The sequence below is a fragment of the Passer domesticus genome, chromosome 4 (genome assembly GCF_036417665.1).
Source record: "Passer domesticus isolate bPasDom1 chromosome 4, bPasDom1.hap1, whole genome shotgun sequence".
In the NCBI taxonomy this organism is placed as follows: domain Eukaryota; kingdom Metazoa; phylum Chordata; class Aves; order Passeriformes; family Passeridae; genus Passer; species Passer domesticus.
This window is the reverse complement of record NC_087477.1, coordinates 55,906,702-55,926,045: the sequence shown is the minus strand read 5'-3', so window position 1 is coordinate 55,926,045 and position 19,344 is coordinate 55,906,702. Positions and strand designations below refer to the sequence as shown.

At 34.2% G+C, this 19,344-nt stretch overlaps 1 protein-coding gene and 1 long non-coding RNA gene across 4 annotated transcripts in view; both read right to left on the bottom strand.

Annotated features, from left to right (window-relative positions):
- The window catches only part of SGCZ (sarcoglycan zeta), a 395,468-nt gene that overhangs the window by 149,317 nt on the left and 226,807 nt on the right, over positions 1-19,344 (bottom strand). The gene's annotated exons all lie outside the window — the stretch shown is intronic.
- LOC135299269 (uncharacterized) lies at positions 693-4,484 on the bottom strand. Its single transcript, XR_010361281.1, has 4 exons — positions 4,386-4,484; positions 3,831-3,867; positions 2,117-2,181; positions 693-1,658 (listed from the first exon to the last, which is right to left on the bottom strand). It is a non-coding gene; the product is annotated as an uncharacterized LOC135299269 (long non-coding RNA).

Below are 19,344 nucleotides of genomic sequence, written 5' to 3'. Positions count from 1 at the left end.
CAAAGCATATTTTCTGAGTATTTTATATATACAAGCCAGCAACATGATCACATCTATTTTCAACTGCTTGTATCACAAAGAACCTTTACAGCATTTTCATATATTGTGTCACAATGTACTGGTTTTATTTATCAGAGAACAACAAAAGGAGCTTAAATATGGGAAGTGCTTGCCAGGTTTCCAAGTTGTCCTTTTGATACTGCCCATAGTCTTTTATTTCTATATTTTGAGTGCCACTGTACTCACTATCATCTCTGAATTTCACCAGCAAATTCAAACCCATTTATTTTACCTGATGAAAAACATCTGAATATAAGGCACCAGAAAGTCACAATTTAAATCTTATATATTAGTATTAATGCTCTTCAGTCACTTCAGATATTTTTGGGTCCTATTTTATTAAATACTTTAGTAACTTGTGAAGTTTTAAAACAGTTGTGTTCATTGATAAGAAATTCATCACATTTGCTTCATTCTCATATTTCAACATGGTTTCTAATGTAAATATGGTTTCTAATATAATGTTTCAATGTGGTTTCTAATATGTCTTGAAGATTTGAGATGTCTTGCAGGTAACTCTGTGCAGCTTGACCCTCTCCCCTTTCTTTCTCATATATATATATTAGAAAGATGTATAAATAGATAGATATATATATATTCAGAAATATATTTCTGATAAAAAATGGCTGTAGTTTAAATAGGTCCCAGTAATGGCTCTTCACTAAATTATCTGTGCATATTCTGTGAATCACTAGTGATGTCATAACATAATTTTCAAAATAGAACATTCACATCTTCTACCTTTCTGTCAAAGATAATTTTACACCAGATTAACATGTAATGATTTGAACACACTTCTTTATTTCAATAAGATTGGCAGTACTTTGTTGCAAATAAAGCTAGGAAGCCAAAGCTCATTATAGTCCTTGATAAAATTTGTCTCTGCTACGATGGATGGAACTTGGCTTTTTCCTTGTATGTCAGTATCAATTACCAGTGCCATTCAGAAAGGAAAGGACACAGCATTATATGAAGGTTATTATACTAGAACCTGAGCAAGATTTCTGTTCTTTTCAAGACCTCTTAAAGTAAGCACCATTATTCATTTCAAAGAATGCAAAGATGAGAGGTTTACTTTATTCAAATAGATTTCTTTTAAGCTGTAAAAATCTACATTGTATTTCTTCAGGAAAAGATCTTCTAATGAATGCTATGCAGCTCATTAAAACACATTTGTACACAGCAAGTTGGGGAGAAATTAACTTTTGATAGTTCATTGTTCAGGCTGCTTTCTACTGGCATGACTTCTAGTAAGTTTCATACAGAAAACATAGGAAAGTCCAACAATATATGTGAATCCAAAATCAGAGTATCAGACTATTTTTGGCTTTTGTGAGCACCCTAAAAAAATAAGACCAAAAAAGATTTTTTTTTTGTCTTCATAGCTTTACAATTGCAAGCATGTTAATGGTGAGGATTACAAAGAGGACAAATTCAGAAAATGAGTCATAGGCTTTATGCTAAGATAATAAGAAATTATGTCTTGCAGAATATCTGTGTTTTTTTCCTGATATGTCATTGTTAACTTCCATTTAGGTGACAGCTAAAAAAATTCTTGGCGAGATGCTGGTTTCAACAAAGTAGTCAACGGAAAATATCTAAAAAAGAGCCAAAATAAATTATTTCAACTCAGTCTGCAAGGCAGCAGCACATATCAGCTTGTTACTAAAGGGCAGAGGATGCTGTGCTCCATTGCAAAAAGCCTAGAATTTTTGAGGCAATTAATTTACATTTAAAACCACATACACTGCTCAGTTTAGATTCTCTGCTCTTAAATAAGCTCCTTTTGGAATGGTCGTATATGGCCAGAGACAAGGGCACTATTAGATTTGGCTTTTTTCTGTGATAAAATTAAGAAATGACCTGGTAGCAGTAGGGAACAGAATTAATGCCATGGTGTATTGAGGTGAGTTACCAGTAAAGATTCACATTCAGCTAAAATAAGTATTTTGGGATTCATGACATAATTATAGAAAGTGCAGCCATAGAACCTGATAAACTTCCATTTCACTCAAGCAACAGAAAAGAACTGACCATATCCATTCTTTATATGTACCTTGTCACATATAATTGGAGAGACAATGGATGCATTGGCTGATTCAAGTGGACTTCTGGGATTCCCTATGGAGGAACATGAGATAGGACTGCAGTATAATTCTGTCAAAACTACATCATAAGAAATAAATTCACCCACACACTGCCACACTCTCTAAGATGAATAAAGAAAAAAATATATAAAAAAAAGGTCTTGCAAAAAACCTCCATAACGGATAGATAATGGTTTCAGACTACAGCTTGGAAGTCTGGTGTTAAGGCTTCTGATAGAGAGAAAAATAGTAAACCCAGATGTTTCAGGGACTTTCATACCAGAAGTGTAAGTGTAGAGGATTTCACTGAAAACATTTTTATTTAATCTCTGCTGAGTTCTGTCCACAGTTGGATAACATCAGTGAGCCAGAAAAAGCATGGAGAGCAGCACTGAGCTTGAACTTCTGATTATTGAGCAAGATTTTGTATTTTTCTTGCTCTGTACGGTCTGATTTGAGGAGATAGTGATGTATTCTTCTAGCACTCTCACAGTCAGCTTTCTTAGTCTTAATTTTTATACAGAGAAGAAAAGGAAGGTATGGCTGAACAGAATGAAGATGACCTTTTGTAGCTAACTGAAGCAAGACCAAAGGATTTTAGTTTCCATGCTCCTATGTATCCACTTAGTAAAGCAAGAAAGGCATTGCTCTAAAATAAACATTTTCAGTTCTAGATTGAACACAACAAATTTCTCTAGATTTCATTATTTGCTCTGCAATCTTTTCTATAATGCCATTCATTATGTGCAGCAAATCTGAGAAAACACAATGCCTTCATGTAGTAAACCTAAAACAAGTTGCACAATCTCTGTTTCAAACCTCTCAAATTTTGTCATATCCCACATTCTTCTACCTACTGGTATTACTGTCCCTCAGGGCTCACTTCTGACTGGTTTATCCAATACCTGGACCTGGAAGGAGGCCTCTATGCCCTCCAGGAGACCCTGGACTCCTTGCAGCTGTATTGCTTTCCCAGCAGGTATCCAGGTGGCTGAAGCCCCCCATCAGGATGGGAGCTTGTGAGTGTGACACTTGCTGTGTCTGAAGCAAGAACCTCATGGGGTCAGGCACCCACAGAAGACTCCAGCTGAAAAGTGCCCTTTGTTGGTCCTGGCCTTCATTTTCACCCACAGGCCCTTAACCTGCTCACAGCTGTTACTCAGAGGCAGCTCTTCACAGTCTCTCCATTCCTTAACACAATTCCAACACAGCAATAGCTGTGCCCCTCCTTCCCAGCCTATCCTTCTGAAAAGCTTGCAGCCCTCACTGGTAGGGTTCTAGTTCTGTAACTCATCCCACCATGTTTCAATGAGAGCAGTTAGGTCACAGATTTCTAACTGCATCATGTTTTCTAAGTCCTCCTGTTGATTACCCACACTGCATGCATTGGTACAACCTCATCAATGGCTATATAAAAGAAAAGCAACTACATGTAACTAAAATCAGTCAATTACACTGTGAAATGAAAATTACCAGAAATGGGGGAAAAAAGGAAAAAAAAAACCCAACACACAAACACCAACCAAACACCCCCCCCCCCCAAAAAAAAAAACAAAAAACCAAAACCCACAAGCAATGAAATCTCCCACTAGTCTAGGAGACTATCTTTTAAGGACTTTTTTCCTATTACCTTTCCCTGCCTAGCCATTACCTAAACTAATTCAAATTTTTCAAATAATTTACCTTGAAAGATGTCATCTTTAAAGACAATAGCCAGCACCTAATGAAATAAGATTTTTATTCACTTATTTAGAAATCTGACAGCAGAGTTAAAGAAAATGCTAATGATAAAAGAATGATTTGCTGTTAATCCTTCAAGCTCCTTGCAATTTATAGACTATGTTAAATATATATCTTTCTTCCTAGGATTTATATGATTCTATGGCATCCATTTTGATAAGAAATGCAAAAATAGGTATAAATAATTTCAACATGTAGCACCTTTCTAATTCACAATATTAAAATGAACAAATATGAAAGACTGCACCAAATTAATTTTTATTTCCAGCTGTGTATGTAATAAACTACCAGAAAGCAGGTTGTATAAATATTCTACACGAGAATAAAATTGAATTATGTACAAGTGTTGTGAAATAGACTAAATGGAAACATAAGTTTTACAAACTTTATCTAATCAACATTGAACACAGAGCTCAACAAGCAGCAACCAAATTCATTACAGACTCAGGTGAAATACAGGTTGATTTTTGTTGTCACCTTATTGCAGAAGCTCCATACCTTCTTGGTGATTTCTCACGGGCAGATCCTCACAGTACTGACCCCTTCCTCACACCACAACCAACAAACCCTAACTTCTCGACCAGCCAACCTGCTCTTTTACCCATCCTAACTGGACCTAGCTGTGGCCTATCAAGGGCAGGCCTGTTCCTAATTCTTGGTAATTAGTGCAGCTGTAACTCCTTAGGGGTGAGATTATCTTCATCACTATCTATTCTGCTACATTCCATCCATGCAGATGGAATTTACAGATTTCATGCAAATAGTTTTTCCAGGCATTGAGTACAAACTATTAAGGTACACCACCTGATGTCACCAATATAATCAGGAATTTCTGCACACTGCTTGTTAGCTGTTTGACATGGCAGCATTGCTGCTGTCTGAGCCACACAGATCCCTGCTCCACATTCTAGCACCTGGAAATTCTAGGATGATGGTTCAGTGTCCCAGCTGCATTCTCTCTGCTGCTTTAATGAACAATTTTGGCCAACTTAGGACCCCTTGATTCCATCTAGAAGTTTAGAAATTCATGCTAAAATTGTTGCAATAAATTTTCAGAATTGATACATTTCTTGAAAAACATTTCATACACACACCAAAAATTTAAAAAAGAAAATCTTGATGAAGTCTAGAAGATAGAGAAACTTAATATTCTGAAAAAGTCTCATTCAGAATTTTTCAACCAATTGAATAACACCAGTGCTACCTTGAAATGCTGTAGAGAATTTCTGCTTAAGGCAACAGTAGAATCTATATTCTCCTTATGAATACTTAATAGTCAGCATTTAAAGAGAATTTCTAAGCAACTGATATATTTGCATGATACTAATGTCTAAGACTCTTTTGTAGTGATATAGAAAACATTCCTCCTATATGAATCTTTAGTTCCATCTAGGTGGGCATAGAGACTGAAATATTTATATTTTTTCCATTCATTTCTATAAAATGCCATAGAAAGTAGTTTTTGCCATAACTTGTATATGATGTCATCTTGCTGGATTTGTTCAGTTAAATTCTAATATTATATGGGAGCCAAATATTTTATCTTATCTTTTATAATCATTTAATAGCCACATGAATCTGTAGAGTGATACAGCAAATTGTTTGCTGTATTTAAAAAACAGGCAAAAACATAAGGCTCATGCATTCAAGACTGAGTATTTTTTGTATTCATGTGCTCTCCTCCGACCACAAGAGATTTTATTCTACCTAAAATCCAAACAAGATCTTTTTCTGCATTTTTTAAAATATTCCTCTTATGGTTTTGATGTGGCAATTGTATCAGCTACTAATATAGTCTCCTATATAAAAGCACACACATACAACATTATTTCTTTCATGATTTTAACAAGAATGACTTACCCAGGAGTAATAAGGTAAATGCACTGGCATTACAAAGACCTTTTTTTACTGCAGTTAGACTAATGATCTAAACTGCAGAGCTGAAAAGTCTGGACCATCTGTTTCCTGCTCAAGCAAATTTACTATCAACGCTTTTGTATTGCACCATCTCTATTAAATTCTTTGATTACCAATCTGGATAACAATAATTTACACTACTACAGGAAAAACACTGTTTTATAACACCCATTTATATCCCTACTTCACCTATTTGTACTGATGTCATCTGAGTAACTATCATAAAACTTCTATAAGAGATAGATTAAATGCAAATTTGGCTTCTAGTGAGGGATCATACTTTCTGTCTTCTGATCAGGGTGACTAGCATTTACTGCTGGATTTACTTGTCATTCAAATAACAGTACAGTTTAAACTGAGTTTCATTTTTGGGATTAGAGACAGACAAACCTACAAGGAAAATTTTTACTGAGTCATGTGCTTTCGTGACAACACTAACTAGAAATGCAACTTGATTTTCCAAGCCTAGATGGAAAATAAATCTTTGTTCTAACTCTCTTGTGATGGGCAGGGACATCTTCCACTACATCAGGTTGTTCAAAGCCCCATCCAGCCTGGTCTTTAAGGTCCCTTCCAACTCAAACTATTCTCAGAAACCACTATGAACATATTACAAATAATATATTAAATATAATATTTAAAATAATTTGTAGCCGACACTATTTAATATTCCAACTACAGAATAAAGAGGCAATTTAGCAAATCACACTTGATTAAAGTAGTTGTTTCTAAAATCAAATGAACAGTTCTATAGACAAAAGTGAAAGTAGATGATGTAACTTATCTTGATTTTAACAAAGCTTTTAGATCTTGGTAGCCAAAAAAGTCCATATGAACTGGATTCCTGAACTGTAAAATTAGTGTAAAATTGGCCAAATTATCGGTAGCATCACTACATTTAAGGGGAAATTCAAGAGAAACAACACTGATATGCAATCTCATACAACTAAGCAGCATATCCACAGGGCATTAAAATCCATCAGTCAATCCCAAACTTTTTTTCTAGTAGCCATTACACAGAATATCTGAAAATCTAATGTGCTGCTATTTTTCACATAGAATGATGTGTCAGTAACAAACTGGGCTGTCTGAACAGTGCGAGGAGATTCTGCACTTGCTCCTTCATTAGATCTAGATTGTCCTAATGTGCTTTCAGAGTTGTGCAGGGAGACTATTAATTTGGACAATATAATCAAGCCTTCTATGTTAGTTTTTTAAATCTATATAAATAAGTTTCTAAGTTTCTGAATGTATATAAAGATACATATATTCAGAATATATAATTATATATAATATAATTATATATATAATTATATATAATATAATTATATATGATACATTAAATTCTGAAAGGAAAATGCAATATATATTGTATATATAATTCTGAAAGGAAAATGCAAATGAAAATTGTCATTGACCAAAAAACACCCCCTTTTTAAATGTACAGCATATACAAACAATACTTGGATTTTAAAGGGATAATAGCAGCCACTTTGTCTAGTTGGATTTTACATCCTGCTAGAGTTTGATTAATATTCTTGAGCACTTTGTGAATGTTCAGAAAAATTAATCAATATATCATCATGGATGTTGATAGAGGAAGTCTGCAAAGAGCTCAGAGAGGTTCATAAACTTGAAAAATTTCAGTGGTCTGCAAGTGATGGCAAACACTTCCTAGTTTTTAAATGTAATCCTTTCATATCATGGTTTAAATGGAAGCAGAGAAAGGGTCAACCACAGTAAAGAAAAATAATTGTACCAAATACACATCATAATCACTTAGCAAATAACACTTAATATTTTTGAATCAGTTGCTGTCCAGGCACTGTATAACACTCTAATTGCAAATTCTTCCCATTTGAATAAGATGTCAATTTTTGGGGATTTTAGGTCTACGGGTTTCTATGCATGAAGATAAATATTTCTAAGTGGATATGAACATAGTCTGTCAAGTTGTGAAAAAGCACTGATAATGGCAGATATTTCTGTTTCAAAAGGAACAATCACAGAGCATTGCCAAAGAAAGGGCAGTACTACTTCTCTGTAAAACACTTAATGTTTTACTGGTGCATCACTATTTATGACTGTTTAATTGGAAGCAATTATTGGGTAATTGCTGCATAAATTGCATATGCTAAAAAACTCTTACAGCAAAATCAGTAAAAAAAGAAACTCTCAAATCTTAGGGTATTTTCTTTCCTTATATTAAGTTATTAAAAGAATTGAGGAACACATAATTTCATCCTTTTTACTCTTTACTGAAGTTGACATTTGACACAACAGAAGAATTTATATTAAGACATTTAGTTTAAAGTCCCTTCTTTAACGTAATTCCTTGATTTTCCAACATCACTTACATTTAGAACTTAGTTATAGTATTGAATTCTAATATTATAAATGTGGAAAAATTGAAGAAGATATTGGAGTAAATTTCAGATATCACAGGAAGTTTTAGAATCTGTTAATTTATTTAGTGTAGATTTTTGTAGAGCTTATAGAAAGCAGAAGAGCACAGTTCCATAACTCTACATTGGAGCACTCAAATAAATACATCCTATTACAACTATGTATATAAAACCCCACAATTCTCTGATTCAATATTGCAAATGCCTGTGGGGGAAATGAAATGTTTCATCAAAATAAATAATGTAAATAAATAAATTTCAACCAATGCTACAGCACTGAATTATTTTTAGCTTCTGAAGAAATTTCCTGATCGTGTACTGTCTCTGTCAATTAGACTGACAAATGCATATTCCATTGCTTTGCACAGAATATATTTCTTATACTACTGAACTTGTACTGACTTTTAAATACAATAACGTTCTTTTATACAAAATTACAGATTCCATCTCAGGGTAGTGTCAAAGCACACTAAAAAGCAACACCTCAGAAGACACACAGATCCACCCCATTTGCACCCTCTGCAGTCTTAGAATCCATTGCTGTTCATACGGATACAAGGCACACTCAATATCTTCATAAAGGGTTAATCTCAAGTGCATCACTAGCTCTGCGTGGATAGAAGGATTCTGATAGAGCAGAATGAAGAGATTTCTTCATCCCAAACCCCACAAAAGAGACTACTGCTCCTTCTGAAGCAGAATTGGTGCCCCAAAATAGTTTTCAGAGTTGCAAATTGTTCTAACTTCACAAAATAACCTGGAAAAAAAAGGAAACTACAATGTAGTAAAATGGCAGCTTTGAAACCAAACTCCTAGTAGAGAACAGTAAGCTATTGTTTTTTTCTTCTTTGCTGTAAAGCTTCTATTAAGTTTGCAATATCTTGAAAAAACTTTGAAAATATATATCCAGTATAGAAAGGGATAAATTGCCCACCACAGTGACTGTAATTGCCACTGACTGTAATCAGTGAGAATTTTTGTGTAATAGCCATGGACAAACCATGTCATCTCTCCACAATTCTGTATTTTTCACTTGCATCAGGGAGAACAAAGCACGTATCAAGGTCTCTGTCAGACTCAACCAAATCAAATGGCAGAGAGTGGAAGAGGAATGAGGGAGGCCTGGGAGACACTTGTAGTAGCAGCCAGCCTGGGCAACAGTGGCTGCATGCAGCACTGATTGACACTGGCTCAAGATGTAGTCTCACAAAGTGAAATTTGCAGCAGCAATTGCTGCTCTACTTCTATTTTCTTCTCCCATACCTCAAACATTGGGAAAAAGAACTGCAAAGAGCTTAAAAAAAATTATACACATACAAAAACAAAAAGAAAATATTCAAATTTCCTGATATTTTCTTACTCCTCCTGATGCTGCACCCAAATGCCTAAATGCAAAAGAAACAAAACAAATAAAAAAACAAACAAAAAAACAAACAAACAAACAAACAAACAAAAAAGTATTAACATCAGAACACAGCTAGTTGGGTTGAAGGAATGGGAATGTGTAGAAGAAAGAAGAGATTCTTGGAAAAGGGCTGATTTCCTGTCCTGGCACCAGGGTACAATGCAGAAGCTACATGGATCTTTTAATAAAATCAAGAGAACACAGATTTACAAATGTCTTAGAAGTTATGACTCCACCAGCTTCAGACTGCAGTCCTGAGAGAAGAGAGACCTGATAAAACAGCCCATGGCAGCAGAGAGGCAGCTCTGACACTGCCCCAATCCCAACTGCAGGTGCTGTCCAGATACTATGACAAGCACAATGGACTCATTACAGTGGTCAAGAGAATGTGAGAGAAGGGTTGAAGTGGTTGATTTTTTTACAGGTCTGTGTTCATATATCCAAGCAAACACCTCAGGAGTAAATAATTGCAGTTAGTGTAGTCTCTTCAACTATATGCCGGTCCACATACCTTTAAGTGTGGATATGCCTTTCCAGCAAACAGAAAAATTATTTAAACTTTGCCTGTAGTTGGTTACTGTGAATAAAAAGGTAGGATGGGTTTTAAGATATACTTGGAGTGCCCATAGCTATTGAGATATATTTTGAGTGCCTACAGCTATTAGCAGCTCATGAACTGAGAGTCACAGCCACTACCAGTGTAGATTATATCTAGACAACTCACAAAGCAGCAAGTCAAAATTGCAAGCAATACTACATCAAGAATATCTCATTAAAAAAAAAAAAAAGAAAAATCAGAGATAATTTCAAAGGTGAGGATGCACTATAGTAAGCTTCTCTGTTGATGAAACATAAAATAATGACAAATTCTCAGAAAGAAAACTGTGAAATTGAATTATATATTCCATTGATGTAATCCCAAGAAGTACACCCCATTAACTCAGATACATTTTTTTGTCATTATTCAGGTAACTGCAGAATTTTCAACTGATAAACTTTTCCAGACAAATACTAGTTTATAAGTTTATTACAAAATATATTAGAAATATGCTGACTTTTGATTTGGAAAGATATATTCAGAAGTACTGGGATGCATGATCAAACACTATAAGGCTGCTGTATTGGCCTCTTTGAACTTTGTCTCCTATATCCCAAATTGCAGTTTCAGTGCCAGACTACTGGATAGTTCTTAAAAATGGTGCAAAGTTTATATTTGTTTCAGTGGGAAACAAGAAAAGTTTATAAAATTGTGAAATATTTTCCTCCAGTTTTCCTCATTTACTGAAATTCCTTTATTTCTCTAGATATTTTCAGTATTTCAGTATTTCAAGTTACATATTGTATTTTAAATTTATTTCCCTGCTTGTAATCCATTCCATAGCAGTGGAGATGTGCCCATGACTTGAAGTTTCTATTCAACAATATAATGTAATGGATTTTTATTCCTGCATTCCTTGCTCACATCTTCCAAATGCTCTTCTAGTCTTGTGACAACCTCAATTTTCCATTCTTTTACTGTAAACTTATTACTCTTTGTTTTTTCTTGCTTTAAAGTTAATGTCTGCTCAAACAAGTTGCAGTCTTGATCCTGAGGAATCATAAAAGAACACATGAAATTACAGTACAATGTGAAAAACAATACACACAAATGAAAAATATAAAATAAACAAGTAATTTTATTGAATTACTTTTCATATAATAAGTCTGGGAATTAAAAAACTTTTGTTTATGTGATACAACATATGGCTAAGTTTTTCATCTAGTGAGATAGAGTACCAATGGCACAGGGAAACTTCTGTGACCGACATGATGTGAAATCTAAATAAAAAGTATAAATCTGTTCTTATACGATTCATGCTGTTTTTTACAAATTTGATTTTTTCCTGGATGTTAGTGTAAGTAATCCCCAGAGGACAATTGCTTGGTTGTACCCTTGCATTCACAACAATACAACAACACACAATTGTGTGATTTTCAATGTCCTCAAATCCCAGATATAACCATCTGGGGTGGGGGGGGGGGGGGGGTAAGAACAACAAAAAACCCCAACAAAACCAAAAACAAACTGCCTCGAGTAACATGCTTAATATGCATCAGTTTCCCCATAAGCAGAAAGGATTTTTCATCACCATGCTCATGCATCCTCATAAGGTGTTAATGAAGTACACAGGCAGAAGTGCCAAACTACTCCATTAACAAAATGCTCTCCTAAGATGCTGGAAATTTCACAAGAAAAAAGCAATAGTCCTTTCTTGAGGATGCATACTGTTCTTATTTGGATCATTGTGAAGGCTATTGAAATAAATATTGCAGATTTTCAGAAAGCAGTTTTTGTACCTTTTCCAGCAAATACTCAGTGTATATCCAAACCAGTAATACTGCATCACAATTTTAAGACTAATTACCATAAACCAGATCATCAGGCATGAAATTAGCCATCCATGATAAAAAATTAATACTAAACAGGAGTTATATTTTGTGGCATTCCATTATATTTACTGCCTTAGATTGTATACAAAATAGTAAAATTTTGTTGTTCTATGTGAATCCTTTTTATTATCTAATTAGCTTTTTTATTTATAAATCTGTCTGTGTAAACAAATAAACCTCTCAAACAATTAATGTTTGTCACCACATCCAGGTCTTGAACCTTTCTGGGACAGCGAGGCTGACTGAATCCTTTGCAAAAGGTAACAGTCATTTCCTACATGCTGATGAACCCAGTCCAGAATAAATTCTTGTTTCCACTCATGTCAGGCATTCCTGTAGTTTGTTTCAAGAAAATGAATCATAAAATCTCTATCAGGTCTATTCAGATTGCATAGATCTATTACTATATTTATCTTTATTTTTGCTAAAATTTACTTCTATTGAAAACACATTCACAAGACATGCTTATTGAATCAGATGGAATGCACTTTCAGATTATTTCTCAAAGGATCAGGAAAAACCCTATTGCTTAGTCTGAGCAGCTCAGTTTGTACATGTTTGTTACACATTATACATGTGAAATTATATCTGAAGTTGCGACACTCCACACTCTAATGTGTTTAATTCACCTGCAGTTTCTCATAATCTCCCATGACTCTTAACTGAGGTGACACTGAAATTATCTACTGATTAATTCTTGCTATTATTATAGTAAAAGTGCATGAAAGAAAGTAGCTAGAGACAAATGTCTCTGTTCAAACAGCTAGATTCTAAACAGTGGGTTTGCTTAAATAACAGCATTTAAATGCTAAAAATCAGCATGTAGATTAGGACAGGGAAAACAGTTATTTAAGTTTTAAACGAAAATTGGAGCTTTATTTGGATGTATCATCATTTTTCCTTTGTGATTTAAAAAAATATAGTACATCAAGTAATAAATGTAATTCTAGCTAATGGTTTAGTTCTACACACCCTTTCCTAAACTGTGAATTACAAGTTGCTTTGTTGAAATCAATTTTCTGTAGTGAGAATAACTTTCAATAATGGTTTCTACCCTTCAAATTAAGAGAATAAAAATAGATCAGGAATAAATTATGACAGATTATATAACACATCTTTAACAACTGCAAAATTCTAGAAGAAATGGCATTTCAGGCATTCTCCTGAGCCTTAGATTTTATTTGAACCCACAGTCATCAGATATTTTCTAAGAGGCAAAACACACACCTGATTTGAGCTGTCAACCTCCATGCCCACAGAGCCTGTTCACTGAAATTTCAGAAATCTTTTGACCTCATACAGAATGTCAAGGGTCAGTTTGCACAAGCAGCATGAAATCAGATGTGCCATATTGTTCAGCACCTGTTCCTCACTTCACACCAGTGTTTCCCTGGAAAACACAGGGCTATCAGCATCAATAATGCTAATCCATCCACTTTTACTTATATTTTTTCTCACCAGTTATACTCATTAGAGTTTATTTAGCTGTCTATACCCAGATAATGTGTCTCAGATCAACAACCAGAAAGCGCCAACATAATTTGCATTGAAGAAATGGTTTTTCCCTTTCTCTCTCCTTCCTTCCTCTACTCTACTCTCATTTTCAACTCAGCCTCTATTGCTCTGCCTTAGTATGAGCCTGAAACCACTTCTTCCTAAAGACCTTTCTCTCCTGGTACTGTAATTTTACAGTATCATTATAGAGTTTAGAGACAGTTTTATTGTAAGTAATAAATATTTCTAAAAGAATTCCAGCATCCAGCAATTGTGTTTATTTAATGTCACTAGCACATCACAAAAGATCATAACTGTCAGAGGCCAAAAGCATTTCTAAATTAATATAAAATTTATAGCCCTCCATTAATCAAAAAAACTAATAAAGACACAACTAATGAGTACCTACTAGATATTTCAAACACTTTCAACATACTTAAATATTTTAATATACATTTAAACCTATAAATCATGTAGAAATGAATGTACCATGTACTTCATGCCTCTCTGCTTACACGCTGCATCTGTAGTGGCACTGTTAAAACTCACACCTGCATAAATAACACCTTGCTGGTATTGCTAAATATACTAGAATTTATCTTCCACTGATGTGAAAGGTAATCATAATTTTTAAGAATAAATTTATAGTTCCTTTAGGAAAGATTTTCAGAGAAAATAAACCAAGTGCCTATTTCCTTGAAAGGTAATAAAGTATATTCAGTATAGTTCCACATGAATAAAATGCCAGAACCAGTCTAAGAACCTAGTTTTAGGTACATTTGCTCTGTCCTTGCAAAAATTGCATAGTTCTGCATTAGACACTTAAAAAAAAATAAGAAGTACAGTTTTTGATTTTGTCTTGATTCATGTCCTTTTTCTGTCTTTTGGGGGTTTTTTTCTGTTCCTTGCTATGTCCACATTTTTTTTCTTGAGTCTCATTTCCTTTTATTTCCTTTCCAAAGGCTATATATTTTAAAAGTTAATTTCCATAGTTAAGTTGATTACTATCAGAAAAGCTTTTCTTAATAATAGAAGTAATAATCATTAACATTCTCAGCTAGGCAACTGCAAAAAGTGCTACAATTCAAACTGATTTTCAGAGTCGCTGTTCAATGATTTATTCAGAAGACTAGAATACTTCTTTGCAATATATCAGATCTGCTAGTGTTGTCACCATTTTAATTTTAGTGATCTAAAAATTATGTATTGTTTTTCATTTTTAAAACTTATTGCTGCCTGCAGCTAATACATCAGTTAGCTAAGAAACCTGTTTTATATGAAATATAAATGGATTTTTTCTTTATTTCAATTTTTCCGTCTCATAATTATTTTTTAATCTCATAATTTTACCATCTTTTTCTAGTCTTTTCTTTTGCCTCCTATTTCTTCTTCCCTTGCCTATACATCCTTTCCTGTACACCTTTAAGCTTTCACTTTGCAGCATGAGAAAATTCAAATATATACAACCAATTCTGAAGTATAGCTATATGAATAATTCCACTCACATAAAACTGGAGTAAAGCATTTTATTTCTTGGGGTTTCTGTCCTCATGCTCATCACTGCAGTGTGAGTACATTAAAGTAACATGCAAGTAATATCAGTTTCATTGAGATAAGCACATCCGGTGATTTGATAACCACAAGTGACAGCAATGAAGAAAATGGATCGGGGAAAAGTAGTAACAGAGTTAACACCTGGTCCAGAGGAGAGGCACCAAGCTGATCAGAGAGATGGAACACCTCTCCTAAGAGCAAAGGCTGAGAGAATTGGGATTGTTCAGCCTGGGAAAGGGCAGACTTCAGGATGACCTAAGTGCATCCTTCCAGTATTTGAAGAGAAATTCAGATGAAGAGAAATTATTTACAGAAGTGTGTGGTGAAAGAACAAAGGGAAATGGGTTCAAATTGAAGAAGAATACATTTAGATTAGATATTAGGGAAAAACTCTTTACTGTGAGGGCAGTGAGGCACTGGAACAGGTTGCCCAGAGAAACTGTAAATGCCTCATTCCTGTTCAAGGCTGAGATGGATGGAGCTTTGAGCACCTGAATGTGCCCCTGCCCACAGCAGTGGGGCTGGAACTAGATGATCAAGATCCCCTTCCAACCCAAACTATTCTATGATTCTATGATGATTCTGTGATTCATTTATAAGAGTGAAATAAGGAAAAATAGGTTTATATTATGTCTTTAAGTGAAGAGTAATGAAGTTTTTGCTGACTTGTGTACTTTATATACCTAAGAAGTCTGCTTTTATACTGGCATATAGATTTGTTTTGCTTTCCCATGAGATTTAATCAAAAACAGGAGAATTTTTGAGCACTCAATATAAAGACAATTTTTTTTCAAATAATAAAAAAATACTTACTGAAAATATGCAAGGCTTTTCTGCTTTCACTTTACATTACATTTAAATTGGAAAGGTTGTTTTGCCTCTTACAGTGAGTGTTTTTTAGTTTCTAGGTAGTTTTAGAAAATTACCTCCTCAGATATCAATAATACTGCCACCATACCTCTAACATGCTGTGTGTTGATCAGAGATTATGGCATTTTTCATTTCCTTCATCTCATAGTCAAATAAAAACTGCCATTCTATTAAAAAATAATTGGAGGTGCACATCAAATATTTTTAGTTTCAAAACTAACTATGGAAAATATTCTAGCATGCTGTGATGATACTCCATTTCAAAAGGATTAATCATCCACGATCATATGGGCAAAGTCAAGTAAAATGCTCATTATATGACTTTTCTGTAGCTAGATCCTAAAGTATATTCAAATCTGAATATGTGGACAAGCTTCTGGCAATCCTTGCTTGTACATTGACTTGATCAAGGTCACACGGCAAGCAGCAGATGAAAATTCAAATGCAGCCAGCATAAGAAAGGCTGTCTATGATTCAGATGGGCAGCCATACACACATGGAAACACAAGTGTCGTAGGTTAAATATTTTAAATAATTTCTAATTTCCTGGGATTAGGACTAAACCACTTAGTTCTATTGACTAAATGTGATCCTTAATTTTCTGGTTTGACTGCACACTGTGATGCATTGAAATACACAATACAAACCACAGGTTTATCAATATAATGGATAAACAGAGAATCATGTCTTCAGCCCTGCTTTCAAAAAATCATAAGAATGGTCATTCTGGGTGAGATCAAAAGCTAACCCCAATGTCTCATTTCCAATAGCACCAAATATTAAAATAGGATATTCAGATCCAGAAATTGATATTTTTTTGGGTACATTTTCCTGCCATGCATTTACCCATTAAATTCTCAAACATCCATCAATTTTTTAACCTCCACATCATGGGGTGAAGTTCTCCACAGAGTAACTACAGATGATACTGTCAGAGTAACACTTTTCCCCAACTTTAAACAACTCCTCTCCATCCAAGTGGCTACCCACCACAGAATGTTCCTTCTGTGGCCTGAACAGCTGTCTCTCCTCTGTAGCTCATGTTCAGCTGGCACATGTCCACTATATGGACACCTTTTCCTCACTGCCTTATTTTCCTGGACTCACCCTGGAATTGGTACTTCTAATCATCAGTAAATAAAAAGGAAGGAGAAGGACTTGTATGCCTCACATACACTTCTAATGAACAATTCTTGATCTTCACTGTCCTGCCCAGTCTCAGAAATTCTTTGTTTGCATACTTTACTGCTCCACCTTCATGAGAATCAATACATCCAGCACCATACTTTGAGGTTTTAGAGCCTGCATGAGCATACTGCTCTTCAACACCCTTTACAACAGAGTATTTGTTTATTTATTTATTTTGTTTATATAGCTGTTATTACCCAGCATACTACGCCTATGTATGATACACAACAAATACTGTGCTTGATAAGGAAATATTTCACATAGAGTGGATCTGGAGGGCATCTTACACCACCAACAAGCATAAAGCTGTGCAGGATGGTATATTTCAAATAACATACATGACGTTAAGGTTGACTTCCAGTTACTTTTGAAAACCCAGTCATTAACTGCTAACCTGACACTCAAATCTTTTAGATTGCGTGTATAAAAATCATACCAAGTGTTGAAGCACACAAAAAACCCATACAGAAGTGTGAAAAAGTTTATAGAAATACTTCTAATCACATTCAATAGAGTGCACTACCAGGTAGTGAGAGGTTTTAATAGCCAGTAAACTAAAAGCTGTCAAGTAATATTTCGGAAATGTTCTCCATAATACAGAAGAATTACTTGATGTAAAATAATTATTTAGGAATATATTTTTGTGTGTGTGCAAATTTATACCATGTTAGCTTATTGAATATTCAGTATAACTGTACTAATAAGTTTCAGTTAACTAGAAAAGAGTATTGTGAAAGATTTATATGACTGGACTTCTTCAATGGACTCCTCAGATCTTCTGTCAACAAGTAGTAGTGTGCAGAATATTTTAGCTGAGCTTATACTTTGAGAACCTGTGATTATACTGTACCCTACTGTAAAATCTATACTTATTTTCATTTTGATTACGGCAGTGGTTTAACTGTGCTCAGAATATTTTAAAATGGGTAAAAATTATCAGGTGTTTTATTATTTTACTTTTACTTTACATATAACTCAACTTTATAGATGACTATACCTGAACCTTAGGGTATCTGAAGTAATTTTATTCACACACACCATGAATCCAAAATCCATTAATGTTTCCCTTCAGACTACAAAAACTATTTTTTTTATTTGTACAGTAATAAATGCCCTTATCTGCCATTGAATTCTATTTTCTTGAAAGTAAATGTGTTAACCTTCAGCAAGCTCCAGGTTACAGCTTTATTAAACCTTGAAACAGAAGTATAAGAGTCCTTTGACAGTTAGACAAAAGCTCAGATAACAATTCATAACAGGATATTTATTTTTCCACAGTTCATATTAAGAACTGCAGACCATAACACTCATGCTTAATATAAAAAGTGACGTGAGAGTTTAGAGCAAGCATATTCCCCACAGTTTTATACCTGCCAGAGACTTGGTGTTGCCATACTCTTTGCCCTTTTTTCCCTGTCCAACAGGTCCTCCTTAGGTACCACAAAAGAGTGTGACCTTTTTGCAATCACAACAAAAGAATTTCCATAGTACCATCCTGTAGATAAGATTGAAGCTAAATAATTTTGCAAATAATTAATGAAGTTTGAAAGAGCAAGATAACATAGAACTAAGCTTAAAAGTCAACCCTCTTCCTTTATAGTTAGCATTCTAATTAGTGAAGAACCAAAAAAAGCCAAAAAACTGTAAAAACCATCAGTAAATTCAAATGTAAATAGTTTACATCCCTCTTGAGAACAAATAAGTTTGAATGTTTATATACATGTAAGCCTATATCAATGAGTCTGAGGAACAAACCCACAGGCAAATTGTTGGCATAATACATTTTTATTCTCAATTGACTACTGTAAAAAATGAACACATTTTTAATAGTGATTATCATATTTTGTAAATAAATAATGTTAGAATACGTGACAAAAGCTATTTAAAATGTGTCTTTCATATTGCTTGTTCAGCCAATAAAATTAATATAGATATTTGTCTCCTCTGTTACTTTTATGTAGCATGACCAGAACCTGAAAGATGACTGATAAGAATTGTATATTCCTGAACACAATGAAGGAAATGAGGAAGCTCCATCTCTAAAAGGTGGAGTAATGATTTGTAGATGATCAAGTATATATTTTTTAATTTATATCTTTACATATGCTTTCCTCTACCTTTACTATTAAAATATCATCTCAACTGAGAAGACGAGAGTATGATAGCATTTTTGATTTTCATTTTATAAAAAGAA